Here is a 14,160-nt window from a genome sequence, read left to right as displayed (position 1 = left end):
CACTCTATGTATTATCCCAATTCATAATAATTTATCAAACAAAATTTATAATCCAATCTTTTTCAAAAACTGTCCCATCATAAATTCTCCTTACACTCATGCATTAAATTACTTCAAAATTCACTCAAAATTCCATTCATTCCGATTTAATTATTTCCAAGGGTAACAAAATCCCTTCTCGCTAAGAAAGATCCAAGAGCTGTATAATTAAAAACCTCAAAAAAAAAAAACCATCATCTCTTTCTCTCTTCTTCGAAAAAATGTTGATTACATGCGGCATATAATTTCTCGCCTAAACGCATCATCAACATTGTTGTTGGGCCTGTAATTTTAATTTTTACCCCCATCTTGAATGCAATACTTTTTAGAGCTAGAAGAAAAAAGACAGGGAACACTAAATCACTTCTTCTTCGAAAATCCCATTAATCCCCATTTAAGTTATAGCTGTCCCCAGTTAATAGGTAGAAGAAATAAAGTGGCCTTTTTCGTCTCTAACAACCAAAGTACCCACAGTGATTCCCATTTTAGTTGTCCAATGATTTAATGTTAAGACATAGATAACAGTTGTAGAGCAGCAACAGCAGCCCTTTTCTTCAAAACCCTGGTAACCAAGCAACATAGAAATGCCCCCCGTCGAGCTATCATTGTCGAATTAACTAGAATCAGCGATTCCGTAATTACTCGAGATCATAACTTTTGACTTTTATTGTCGCACCAAAACATCAAGAACCCTCCCATAAAGCTATAAAAGCTGCGGCACACAACTAAATAGTACTGACGAAGACGTAGTAAAAAAACCCCTTCTTCTTCTTTTTGGTTTTCTGTGTGATGACAAGTGTTGGCCGGGTTTGGTTTTTGGGTTCTAAAAAAGCCACTTAAGCTGAATAATAAAATAAAAATTACATTAATAAAATAAACAAGCCAACAAACAAACATGGCACTGCCACAATGATAAAGGGGTTTTTCAGCAGTCCCGCTTTTTAACACACATTTCATCCATCCAGCAATGGAGGCAGCCCACAATCGAAACAGTTGTCATAAAACTTCAAAACTGTTTCATTGTTTCTTAAGAAATGCACAGAATTACTGTGTTACTCATTGGTATTGACTATGACGACGAGGATGTATGTTGTAGGGGCGTTGAAGTGGGATCAATTCAGCCTTCAGAGTGTACGACGACGAGAGTAACGACTACAACAACGAGTGTTTATAGTGACAGAGGGCTGGTGATAAAGAGGGTTGGAATCACAAACACAAATCCTGGCATTAAGCGTTGGTAATAAAAATTATTTTATGACTTTTATATGCCCTCTATACTCTTTTAGTCTGTGTTAGTATATGTGCAAGCTTATACATGAAATAAATTTTATAATGTATATTGTAATGGAAGGGTAATAAAACGCAACTTGCCGCAATAAACATGGCTACATTGCTCACATCCGCATTTATTATATTATTGAAACTTAGGGTGGGAGAGGGCAAAAAGGGTGTAGAGAAGACGACTCGACTAGAGGGATGACAGCCCAGGCCAGGGTAAAATTAATAGGCATGTTACACATGCTACTCTCACTCGGATTCGAATTCGAAAATTTATTCGAAAGGCAATTGCTAAAGAAAAACACAAAAGGGTTATTATGATATGGGTACTTTATGGGTCTCGCAATGTATCTACTTGTCGTTCGGTGTTCTCTAATAACGAGGAGGATTTATTTAATTCCTTTAAGTGCGGAAAAACGGGGAAATATTTTACCGCTTATAAGGACTTATGTCAATTGAGATATATTGAGCATTGTTAAATAGCATTTTTTGACAGAAATATTATTTTTTTTTGGCTACAAGAGAGAGATAGACTTTTTGTAGAATTTAAAATATAAATTTTAATCTGACATATTTTTAAGGGAACAGGCTACAAAGTTAAACGTTTCAATTGGATAGATTTTCATGCTTTTATAATAAAAAAATTGTAACAAGTTCGTTTAAGGGTTCTTTTTGGTTATACCAGCCAGATGGTACTGCAAGGAGGAAAGTTATAGCTTGTTTTGTAAACATACAACCAATTCCACTTATGACTTGTCAGATCAGAGATGATTATGAAAATTGACACAAATCCCATGGATTCATGATGAAATGTAAAGTGGATTGTTTCTTGTGGAAAATTCTTCTTTATAATCCACACTTTCATTTCGCTTTAAATTTGAATTCTGAACTTTTCCCCCTCTGAACTTTTCCCCCTCTGATCACATGCTCAGAATTTGATATTAAAGCTTATTACATGTTGTGGAACCTATTCGTTTGGATATTCACGAGAGGTGAGTGAGTATGTTATCAAAGCAATCGCACTTAACGACGTTAGAATGTCTTAATTTTCCCGATGTTTCTTTGTCTTCTTTGCCATTCCACATATTCAGAACTTGGGTATGTCGATCTTTAGATTTTGTGGAATGTGTTTTACTTTTATCTCCCCCAAACATGAAAGAAAGACTTATAATGAGAGAAAAACCTTCTTCAAATACCTAGAACAAAAATTAGTTCCGAAACTCAGAAACTAAACATGTGTAAATGTGGATCCTTTCTTTTTGTGGAACGTATTTATTTTTTATTTCACGAAAGGTTAATATAAGACTAATAATGAAAGAGTTACTCTTGTAAAAAATGAGTTTAGTACAGAAATTGTGTGATTAAGAATAAACATTAAATAAATTAAGAAACAAATTTCAGCTTTACAATCCACATTTTGTAATTTTGTGAATTTAATTTTTTTTTTCACAGAGTATGATTTTGTAGTTTTCTGTGGGCCATATATTTTGCTGTCTTATACTGCGAAATAATATCGAAAGAAATGAAGAGATTATGAAAGCTATTGATTTTTATCATTTCATTATCCTACTAGTGCTCAACTCTTGTAAAAATGTAAGCAAAAGCATTCATAATCATGTTGCAAACCTTAAATATTTTGTCCAAAATTTGAAAATTTTCCTTTTAGATCGTAAGTTGTATGTTCAGAATTTCGTTTAATGAACCGTAGTATAATTTGTGTAAAAATGAAGCTATTGATAATTGTACACCTTTACGTTCCACAACATGTAATTTGAAGTTATATTACTTATTACACTAGGCTTAACTTTGTTTTAGCAAATTTGGATGTTTCTTTTTTTTTTTTTGGAAGGACAATTGTGGAACCTATTGGATATTGAAAATTTACCAGCTCATAACATAAACATTTTCAAAATAAATGTGAAGTATTGACATTGTTTATCTCTAGAACCAGGAAATATTGTGTACAAAAATACGTTCCACAATATAGATATATTAATATCTCCCCCTGTTTTGTTGCTGTTTGGTTTTATATTTGTATAATAATAGTTTGTGGAACGTAAAATTATTAACTTGACAGGTTTTTTTCAGTCACGTCTGGGTACTTCAGTACTTTTGTGACTATTTTCTCAAAATTAAAGACTATGTTGAGGAAATTACCATTCTACTATTTGTGTCAAGGCATGTAGGTATAAATGTCTTACCTTCCCTAACAATCACCCTATCTGCTGTCATATAATAAAGAAACAATTAAATTTACTACACAAATACACACTCATACAAAGTTTATTGTGTCTCTAATTAATTTTGTCCTATAAAAGCGATTTAAATTAATAAAGTCAGTCTCACACTCTGGGCCGAACAATAAAACGCATCACCACACCAACGACCGCCACCGTTGGAAACCATTATAATGGTGCGCGGAGTAGTAGTAGCAGCAGCAGCGTGGCTTGGTCTGGTCTAGCTACAGAGAAACACAATAAAACCCGATGATCAACTCAATTGTATTCCATGTGGAAATGGTATAACCCATAAGAGAGGAGCACCCTGTATCCATATGATGATGGTTCATGGTACAATGCAGGCATTTCTCTACGAAGCTGCACTACCGACCAAACGACCGACCGACTACCGTCAACGTCCGCAACCGAGGCGAGGCCCCTTACTGCTTGCTAGGGGCCGTAAATCATTTCGAATTATTGCCCAAAAGGAGAACACATTGCACACAAGGGGATCGGTTCGGATCGGGGTACGACAGCAGTAAAGTATAATATGTGCGCCTGTATTTGTGTGGACGACGACAACGTGCAGTATACTGCACTGGAATTAAAAGTAAATTACAATTTCAGATCGGCTCTTTGATTTATGTGTTAATTAAATCATTTTATGGTCGCACTTAAAGCGATATGTTGCCTGTGTGTAGAACAGAGGGTATGAGTTGCTTGCTTGCTATTGCTAGCTATTGCTGTTGGCGAGAGAGTGGTTTTATATTGCAGCTATATAGCTGGAACTTTTAGAGTGCGATTGTATATACTATGAAGAAGGAAAATGCAGTTTATGTCCGTCCGCATGTGAGTTTGAGAATATGTGAGTTTGTGCATTTCCTAGATGGGAATAGATAAACCATGCATTTGTGCGTTTTGCTTGATACATTACACTTGGTTGTAGTTTAACAATAATTATTATCCCTGTGGGGAGCTATAGCACTCTATACGATAAAGTACAACTATCCAGGGCCAGTACAGTGCAGCAAATATGTGTATGAGGTTACCATATTTAAGAAGGCAAATTAAGGCAAAGGAATTTTTTATATTGTTTTACATTGTTGACGTTCAAGGTGAAAATACGTTCCACAAATATCCACACAATTTATTTCGATTTGAAACATGAGACCATGAATTAAAGTTATAAAAAAATTGAATTTTGTAACTTACAAATTTTTTCAAAATTTTAAGTGTGGAACGTAATTTTGTAAAACCCACAGTGAAGTATTTCTGGAAATATTGTAGATTTACTAGTTAATTTATGCTCTGTACTATAAATCACATGTAAAGTGAAAATTGAATACGTTCCACATTCTTCTTCGTTCCATATTTTCAACTTTATGAAATGGTATCATATAAGCTATGTAGAAAAGAGTTCAACAAGCATTTGAAACTCATAAATTCGTCGTTTTATTGAATAAAATTAAGAAGTGGAACCTATTTTCGAAAAAAAAACATTTGATGCGTTTCTAGTATATCCATTTAATTTTATCAATTTTTTTGAAGCAGAAGATTACAAATTATTATTGGTTCATGCAAATTTTGCTTATTATATTGTATTCCTCATAAAAATATAAAATGAGAGATGTACATTTTTAGGTTCCACACAAACGATTTTCGGTAATTTTTTTTTTATTATTTTCATTCTAAAAATATACACTGTGCCATATTATTTAGTTATTGTATTTGTCTATTACCTTCTCTATGGGAAAGCATTTATCCAACTGCGGATTGAATACGTTCCACATTCATTATATTTTCATAATGCTCAGTTTTTTTTTTTTTCAATGTAAAATTAGGTAAAGTAGTTTTGTTTGCAAATAAAAGTAAAACATTTGTTGTTTTATACACACACAACATAGTTGTGGAACGTAAATTTAAAAATATTTAACCTCAGAACATTACGTTTTTCCTTTTGTCAAAACTAGGAAAAAGGGAAAATCTAAAGTAGGTTGAACAAATTTGTAGTTTATTGATATTTCATGAAAACAATGTGGAAAGCTAAATTCTGATACCGAATTTCTGTGGAATATTAAAAATAAATACAATCCTAAAATCCTTTTCGAATTTGCAAATAATATCCACAGAGCATATCGCCCACTTTTTTTTATCGGATATGTTTAGTGCGGTCACCTTGGTCAGCAGAGCAACTTTGTATTTAATCACAAGAAACTCATTGAATTATGTTTCCATTACTTTTACTTTATGCACATTCATAAAGTTTGGTATTTTAACCTGCAAAGAATTATTGAATGAATTAGAATTTTCTTTAATAAGTCATTTTAAAGTTTTTTTTTTATAGTTAAATAAAAGTTATAACTTCTCCCGTCCACTTTTTTTTGATTTTCTTAAACACGTTCCACATCGTATTAGTGTTTTTTTGAAGCGGCTATTTAAAGCGAAGTAGATAGAAAAGTGAATCTAAATTTATAGTGATTAGGTTCCACAATCTTCCACATACCTTATTTTTAATATAATAAGGGAATAGATAGACACATTTTGTCGAAATTATAAATAAGTACGTTCCACAAAAAAACAAAACAACCTGTGTCCAAATATGAACCTCCTAGATGACAACAATTTTTGACCAATTTATATAGAACCAGTTATTAATTACATTTACCTTTTTTTAACGTATATTCCATAATTTATATTGAATAAAAAAAAAAAATTATGTTGGTTGGTTGATATTAATAAATATTTTTTGACATTTGCCATTAATAAAATTTATCTTATCATATTCAAAGAACAAGTCATTAATAATTTCTTTTACTTTGTTTATAAATTTTAACCTGTCTTGCTTATTAGTAGCACTGAAACTCATGTCTCCCATTTACCATCCCCAACAAAAAAAAAAAAAAAACACAATATTAATGACCAAATTAATAAAAACGTACGCATAAATAACATCAACGGATGCTTATCGGCACCTTTTTTTTTAACCAAAAAAAATAAAAAAAATATTATTGGCCATCTATAAGGTGGCTTCTATTATAACCACGAAAACAGACAGATATAACAGACAGAAAGACCCGACATTTCTCTGTTCTCAGCACATTAATTTCAATTTTTGTGGGGAAAGATATTTCAATTTTCACTTCGATAATATCTCACCGATTTTTTTTTTTTTAATATGAAAACGAAAAAAGATAAGAATTTACGACCAAACCATCTGTGGGTTGTCATCATCATATTGCCGGGCAAAAGGCGACATTGTGAACATGACAATTTTTCACTCGCAGATAATCAACAAGAAGAAAAAAATTACAATCAACCAGAGGAAGCCAGGAGAAAAAATAAACAAGTCGAAGTAGAAGTAGCAGAAGAAGAAGTTTTCTTGGACCTCAAAGATCTTGTCGTTCTGGCTCTTGATATGTCTCTGAGTCTTTTTTGAAATAAGATATCACAATAGTACGGGGTAGATAAATCATTTCGCCTGTTTGGGATGCATTCGTTTGGTATGGTGGCGATAGCGGTAAGAGAATGCTGAAATGTTCTCTAATTACCCCCGGAAAAGGGCTTGTCACATGCAGGGACCCCCACTGTACACACTCGCAGCGATCCTCTCGCAACGACAACCATAATTAATGATCTTCAATTCACCCCAGCTATAGAATTCTCATGAAATTGTACAGGGCCGCATTTGGTCACACGAAGGCCCTTTTTCAAAATTTGATTCCCTAAGGGGCGCATGTTTTGTTTTGAGATTTAAGATAAAGATCTTTCTTGAAAAGTTTCAAAAGGCTTAATGGGCTATGGGTTGGCCTTTCAGAGTGAAATTTCAAGGCCAAAAATGTTTACAAAACTATGATGAAGACTTGAAATCAAGCTTTGAGAAGAAAAATTTTCTAAGGCCTCTCGAAATATGAGCACTTGAACCATTCAAGCCATTACTAAATAAAATAAAACACTAAAACTACGGCGCCCTTCATAAAAATGGGCCTTTTTTCATTTTATGACAAATCCACCCCTGTTAAAAAAATACATGCTTTGCAAAGGCAGGGTGATCTTACGATTTAGTTTTAGATTAATGTCAGAGTTTATAATTAGACATGTTTTCTTGCAACGCATGGTCAGGCCCGGCAGGGCCCAGACACGGACACGGACACATCTGATTAATATACCGGCGCACAACATCGTTCGCTCAACCTCTTCATAATCGCTGATTGAGAGATCGATTCTCAACAGATCGATAAACTCATTAATTAGGAAAGATATAAAAACAGAGAGAGAGAGAAGAAACCTGGATTGGGAATTTGAGAAGGTAGATATATACAACTTGGAGTGTGGGCTCTACTCCGCACAGTCCGCAGCACTCTCACCACCTACCTTAACGAATGCATTTGGGAACGAAATATAGTTGTTGTTTATGCCATCTGACATGGCCAACTGTCGGCTAATTTATTCCCAGTCCGATGATTTATAAGTGGAAACGATTTTAAAATTCTTGTTATAGCTGGCATACGATTTTGAAAAAAAAACCGGAGATATTCATCTCTCTTTCGCTCTCTCAATTTGTGGAACCTCAATGCGATGTATAATATATATAAAATATCAAACGCCCATTAACAGCACCCATTGTGACAATGATAAATGTCCAACCAGGGACCATTTAGTATAGCTCTCTCTCTCTCTCTATACACAGAGCTCAGCCATCCAGAAAAAGGGGTTAAGAGGGCAAACAAGGGGATTTTAGATTTATTCGACAAGCACATTGTGTGTGGATATAAATCATCGAAAATATTTAGTGTCATGGTATATGCATATTTACAACGGGATTTTGCATATTTATGTAATATGAAGTCTATTTTCGAGATACAGTTGGCTGATAATGCTGGGAATTTATGAATATACAGAGGTTTTATGTTTTTTGGGTTTGATTGTCATGATGATGAGGATGATGATGATGATGATGATGATGCAGTGCGATAGTGTGCCATATAGCCAGCCAGCAATCTGGTTGTGTGGTTTGAGGTTAAACTATATCAAATGGATATATCTGGCAAAAAGCTTTGAAACTGAAAACAGAGGTAAAAAGTAACAACTACTGCTGTCTAATGTATATGAAGAGTTATTGGCAATTCGTTGTATTGAAATTTTCGGATGCAAAAGATGGATGTTGATATTTGAAATAGCAACAGGAGTGGACTGCTGTTATGAACTTTTAATCTAATTTGATCGAATTTTTTTTCCAACTTTTAGATTTTTTTCACTATAAACGATGTGGTGAATGCTTAACTTTTTTATTTAAAAAAAATCAATTCACTTGGGCTAAGTGATTTACACATTTCAGCTATACTTCTGGTGTATTTAATCATAATCTAGTTAAATTAACCAGAGATTAGTTAAATATACCAGAAATAAGGTTAAATATACCAGATGTAAAGTTATAAAGGATGTGGTAAATGCTTAACTATTTTATTAAAAAAATCAATTCACTTAGGCTAAGTGATTTACACATTTCTGCTATACTTCTGGTGTATTTAATCATAATCTAGTTAAATTAACCAGATATTAGTTAAATTTACCAGAAATAAGGTTAAATATACCAGATGTAAAGTTATTCCTGCTTTATTTTCTTTCTTTATTTACACCGCCCCGCCCATCAGGACAATCTTAGTCTGGATAAATGATTGAAAACTGTTGAAATATAAAACTGTTGAAATAATATAGACAAATGTCAGAAATGGCTTGTTTGTGAATTCCATGAGTAAGAATTCAAAAAATAAAAATAACTGAAAAATCTATTAAAGGAAGCCTGAAAAAAATAAGCAATTACTTGCAAATTTATACTAAATGAAACCTTAAAGGTTGATCAACACGTTCAACATACGATCAAAATCGACATAATGAATAGTTCAACCTTACCAAACTGGTTCAATTGATATGTAGGTTGATATATGTCCTATATGCATCAGTTAGAATAATTTGGAAATGTTTAACTGTTCAGTATGTCGATTTGGAACGTATGTTGAACGTGTTGATCAACAACAGTGTGTGTATCCAGCTTAAGAGTTTTTGAGATAGTCATTATCGGTACAAATTATATATTTTACTTTGATAATAGAGGAAATTTTTTTTGCCCATACATTTTTTTCACACCCTTTAAACCATTGTATTCTTATAGACATTTAAAATTCTTGTTTCCAATCTCAAAAGTAACATAATTCCTGAATTGCAATGGGGTCGTACTATTATTACTAAGTTTTTTCAATTTATCCGCATTTTCTCTACACCTAAAAAAACACCCTTTCATAAGAAAAAAAAAAAAAAAAAAAAAATAAAGACTCATTTTATTAGTAATTCCCATGGCAAAGACAACATTTTTAATAAATATCGTAATTTCATCTTAAATTTTTTTTAAAGACTGCTTAGATTCCTGGTTACTGTACCCAATTTTATTTGGGGTACCGTTTTTGTCCTGTATTTTTGGTACTTATTCTGAATTTGATCATTAAAAAAAAAAACACCCTTTCACTCGACACTCGAGATAATTTTGTATACCTACTCTTTAGATTTTTGGTTCTCATAAGAAAAGACAAAAACCTTTCATCTAGTTTTAAAAATTAACAAAATTTATGTTAGTTTTTTCACACATATCTAAATCCCTAAAAAAAACACCCTTTCACCAAAAATTTTTTTTATAGACTCCTTATCGAAAAAATATAACTTTTTTTTATTCCATCACTTTTTTTTATATGACAACCTACAATAAATTTTATACCATCTGAAAGCTTATTGTTTCAGCTCAAAATATTTATATCGACCATGTCTATACTACATCTACAAAAAGAGCTAGAATTTTTTTTAACCCAATTAGTTTTCATAAAAAAAAAGCAAAACAATCAATCTCTTTTCTCTTCTAACGCCATTAAATCCATTTTTCAAAATGACAACCTATAGTAAATTTTATATCAATTTTATTTCACCTTTTATATGACGCTTCAATCATATTTCTACCATGCCTACAAAAAAAGTAAACATTTTTTAAAGCCAACCATGTAGAAATTTCGAACTGAGAGTACGGTACTTCCTACACTTGTGGCTGCACGGGTCGTTTGAACGCGACACTACTCGAAGTGTCTTGCACTCCAAATTTTTTGATGCAGAAATGTTCCTTGGGGTCTAAATAGTAAGAAAAAAGCTTTTTTAACATCTTCTATCGAGCTATTCGTTTTTTGCGAGCTTAATTAGTTATGAAAAAAACGTACTTTTACGTACTTTCACTCACGTTTTTGTTAATAACTCTGTTAATAACGATGGTAGAAACTCAAATAATGGCTATATTTTTAGAAGAAATTTGACTCTTTTTAACTGCGTTTCAATCAAATTAGTGTCATGTTAAGATCTTCAGATATTCGAATCTAAGTCCGTTCATTTTTTCTGCCCTATTCGATTTCACTAGATTTATAGAAGTCAAAGTATACTTTTCTAATGGTTTTTCGTATGCTGAACTCGAATCCGAAGTCAAAAAAATTCCATCACATCAAGTTTTTGAGATATTACCGTTAGAAAATCAAAAATACCATTTTTTAACAGTTTTTGAGGTTATGTCCTTTTGCGTGATAATTTTTTTATAATTACATTTGTAGCGGTTTCTTAAAGAACTAAATTTCTTCTTTTAAAATCCGTTTAAATCTTTTTAATATCTCTTTTCCTCTCTAAAAAATCCTAAGTTGAATTCAACATGTTTGGTGCATATTCTCTATGCAAAGAATCTTATGTTCGTTTGGCGTTTTCATGGCAAATCTCAAAAAATTCTTCGCTTTCAAATTTTGACATAATATTCGATCTGCATTCCTTTAAGTTTTTTGTTAAGTTTATAGGTAAGAAATCGGGAATAACTTTTCTTAGAGCAATCGTATTGGCTTTATTTTAATGTCATTAGATTCAGCATAAAAAAATAACCTCAAAACATGTGTCAAATGATTATATTCCACAAACAATTTTTCACTGTTTTTTTGTGATCTTCACTCCTCCAATCTTTTCCACAAAAAAGAAAACACCATTCAACCCCTTTCTTCAAAAGCAAACTTTTTCCCAAGTTTCACGAGGGTACCTACCAATTTTTTTTAAATTTTAAATAATCTGTGTCCTTTTTTTTGAAACTCATTTTTAAAAAAAACTAACAATTACCTCCCAGCCAGCCCTGTACGAATATATTATAATTTTATTCGACAATTTATGTTGACTTTGTTTCCCTATCGATAAATATTCACTAAATTCATCGACATCTATCGAATAAGATAACACAGTACCAACATACTCCAAAAAACCATTGTCCATATACATAAAAGGTAAAAAAAGGGGTACACCTTCATTTCATATACCTATTCCAAACATGACAAGTGGTGATTTATTCAAAAAAGGGCTATACACAAAACGGAGATTATAAAATCCACTATGCAAAATAATTTCATTTATGTTTTCTGTTCCGGCGCGCGTGTGTATATTTTCCCATCATAACCATTTTATACTCTCTCGAAAATCTATTCAAAATTCAGAAATTCCGAAAAAACATACAGACACAATATTGAAATGAGGTTTAAAATATGACTATGACCAAAATTTACAATACCTACAGACAGTTGTCAAAAAATTCAACCTAATCGTAGTACACAAAATTTCTGACACATTTTTGGTACAATATAGACACAAAAACATTATCCGCTGTCCAGAGAGAGAAGGTAAAAGTACCATTATTATTTGCTTCCATTTCCGGTGTCGTGACATAACCATTGTTCCTGAAATGATAACAATTTTAACAGTTGCTGCCCTTATTTATTTGACTGTCAGTTTTTTTGTAAATTTATTGGTAGGCAGATTTCTAAATGAAAACCCATTTGCATTGAGTGTGTTTTCTGGGCTGAATTGAAGTTGTGTGGAGAGGAAACTACACTTAACAGAGTTTATTTAAATTTTCAAAATATTGGGAGTGTTTACTTTTTGAAAATGGGATTTTTTGTTTATTCTTTTTCGGAGTGCAGTTGCTTGGTTTTATATTTGTTGAATGTTTCAATAAGTGGTTGAATGAGTGTGATGGTGAGGGCGACTTAACAGCGACCTGGGTGGGTTGTAAAAAAAAAAAGATGAAATAAAACCAACAACGTCTTGAATATCATTGGGATAAGCCTAAAAGGTGCCAGTTTTATAGCCTCTTTGTGGATGATTGCATGGAAGTAGTAGTAGATTATACATCAATCTTTGTCGGAGAACTTAAGACGGTTAAATGTTTTGTTTTCTGTTCCTGAATTATTTATTTTCATTTTTTGAGATGTCATAAAAATACATTTTTTCAAACTACCTACCTACTTTAGCTAGGTTTAGGTTAGAAAATCCAATCTAATGATGCAATCTTCTAGATTTAAGAATTTATTTTTTTTTTGTTTGTTAGGGACTTACTTGTTTTTGGTTTATTAAATCTCTTTTGTTATCAGTTTTGGAAAGAAAAATATAGCATTTAATCTTTTTATTTACATCGAAAGTGTGCGGCATCTTTTTGATTAAAAGAGATTTTGTAAGAAGCAATATTTGCCATAAGAGAAGATAATGAGGCGATGTAAAATATTTGCTATTGTATATTTGGGTAAACCACAATTTTGGAAAAGATAACCTTAAATACTGATGCCTCAAAGTAAATTCCATTTCCTAGAAAAATGTATGCGATTTGAATTCTAAAAACAAGGTCATAGAACCCAGTTTTGCATTTTATTATCAAACCTTCACTTAAGCATTAAGCAAGCTTTTTCAGTAAACTCTGTGGCAATACAAAACAAATTTTCTCAAATTTAATTGCTTAATGCCCAAATCTGACTTTAAAAAAAATCCACACATATTTTGTTTTGAAATTTTTGTTTTTTTTGTTTTCGTTTTAAAACTGTTTAAATAAGACTTCGTTTAATTTTTTGAAGTTCAAATTCATTGATTGTTTATTGATTCATTTGTATCCAAAAAAACTGATGGTGTATCAAATTAACTTAAAAGGGTTCAAATAACTGGCTCGTTGGTCTAGGGGTATGATTTCCGCTTAGGGTGCGGGAGGTCCCGGGTTCAAATCCCGGACGAGCCCAAGGATTTGTAATTTTTTGTTCCATTAAAGTATTTTTTAAGTTTCTCGGAACTTTGTTATAGCCCTTGAATATTTACATTAAGATAAGATATATTTTATTTTAGAGGATCCCTCATTGTCATAATCACCTTGAAATGTATTAAAAATTGTTAGTTATCGGTATTAAATAAGCGGGTCTTCCCCTGACTCAGTTTAAAAATTAGAAAAAAAAAATTAAAAAAATAGAAACAAGAAAAACACTCATGCGCCACAGTGACCTGAAATTAATTGAAATAATATTTGAGTTGTATTTTGACAAATATTGTCAAAGCAAAAAAAAAAAACAAAATTATTCTGGTTTCCAAAAAAAAACTGCTATCCTCACTTCTGAATTGTAACATTTTTTTTTTTTGCAATATCATTTCAATTTCTGCTTATTAATGTCAAAATAACCATTTATTTATTCATTTAAGTATAAAGTCATGATTTTATGGCTTTCAGCTGTCTTATTTCAGAATTAAGCTTACATCTAAA

At 32.0% G+C, this 14,160-nt stretch overlaps 1 non-coding gene across 1 annotated transcript; it reads left to right on the top strand.

Annotated features, from left to right (window-relative positions):
• Window positions 1–13,575: 13,575 nt before the first annotated feature.
• On the top strand, window positions 13,576–13,647 carry Trnap-agg (transfer RNA proline (anticodon AGG)). The gene has a single exon. It is a non-coding gene; the product is annotated as a tRNA-Pro (tRNA).
• Window positions 13,648–14,160: the final 513 nt, after the last annotated feature.

Source organism: Episyrphus balteatus, chromosome 4 (assembly GCF_945859705.1).
Source record: "Episyrphus balteatus chromosome 4, idEpiBalt1.1, whole genome shotgun sequence".
In the NCBI taxonomy this organism is placed as follows: domain Eukaryota; kingdom Metazoa; phylum Arthropoda; class Insecta; order Diptera; family Syrphidae; genus Episyrphus; species Episyrphus balteatus.
Note: the sequence above shows the minus strand (reverse complement) of the source record. Positions and strands in the feature narration are given on the sequence as shown.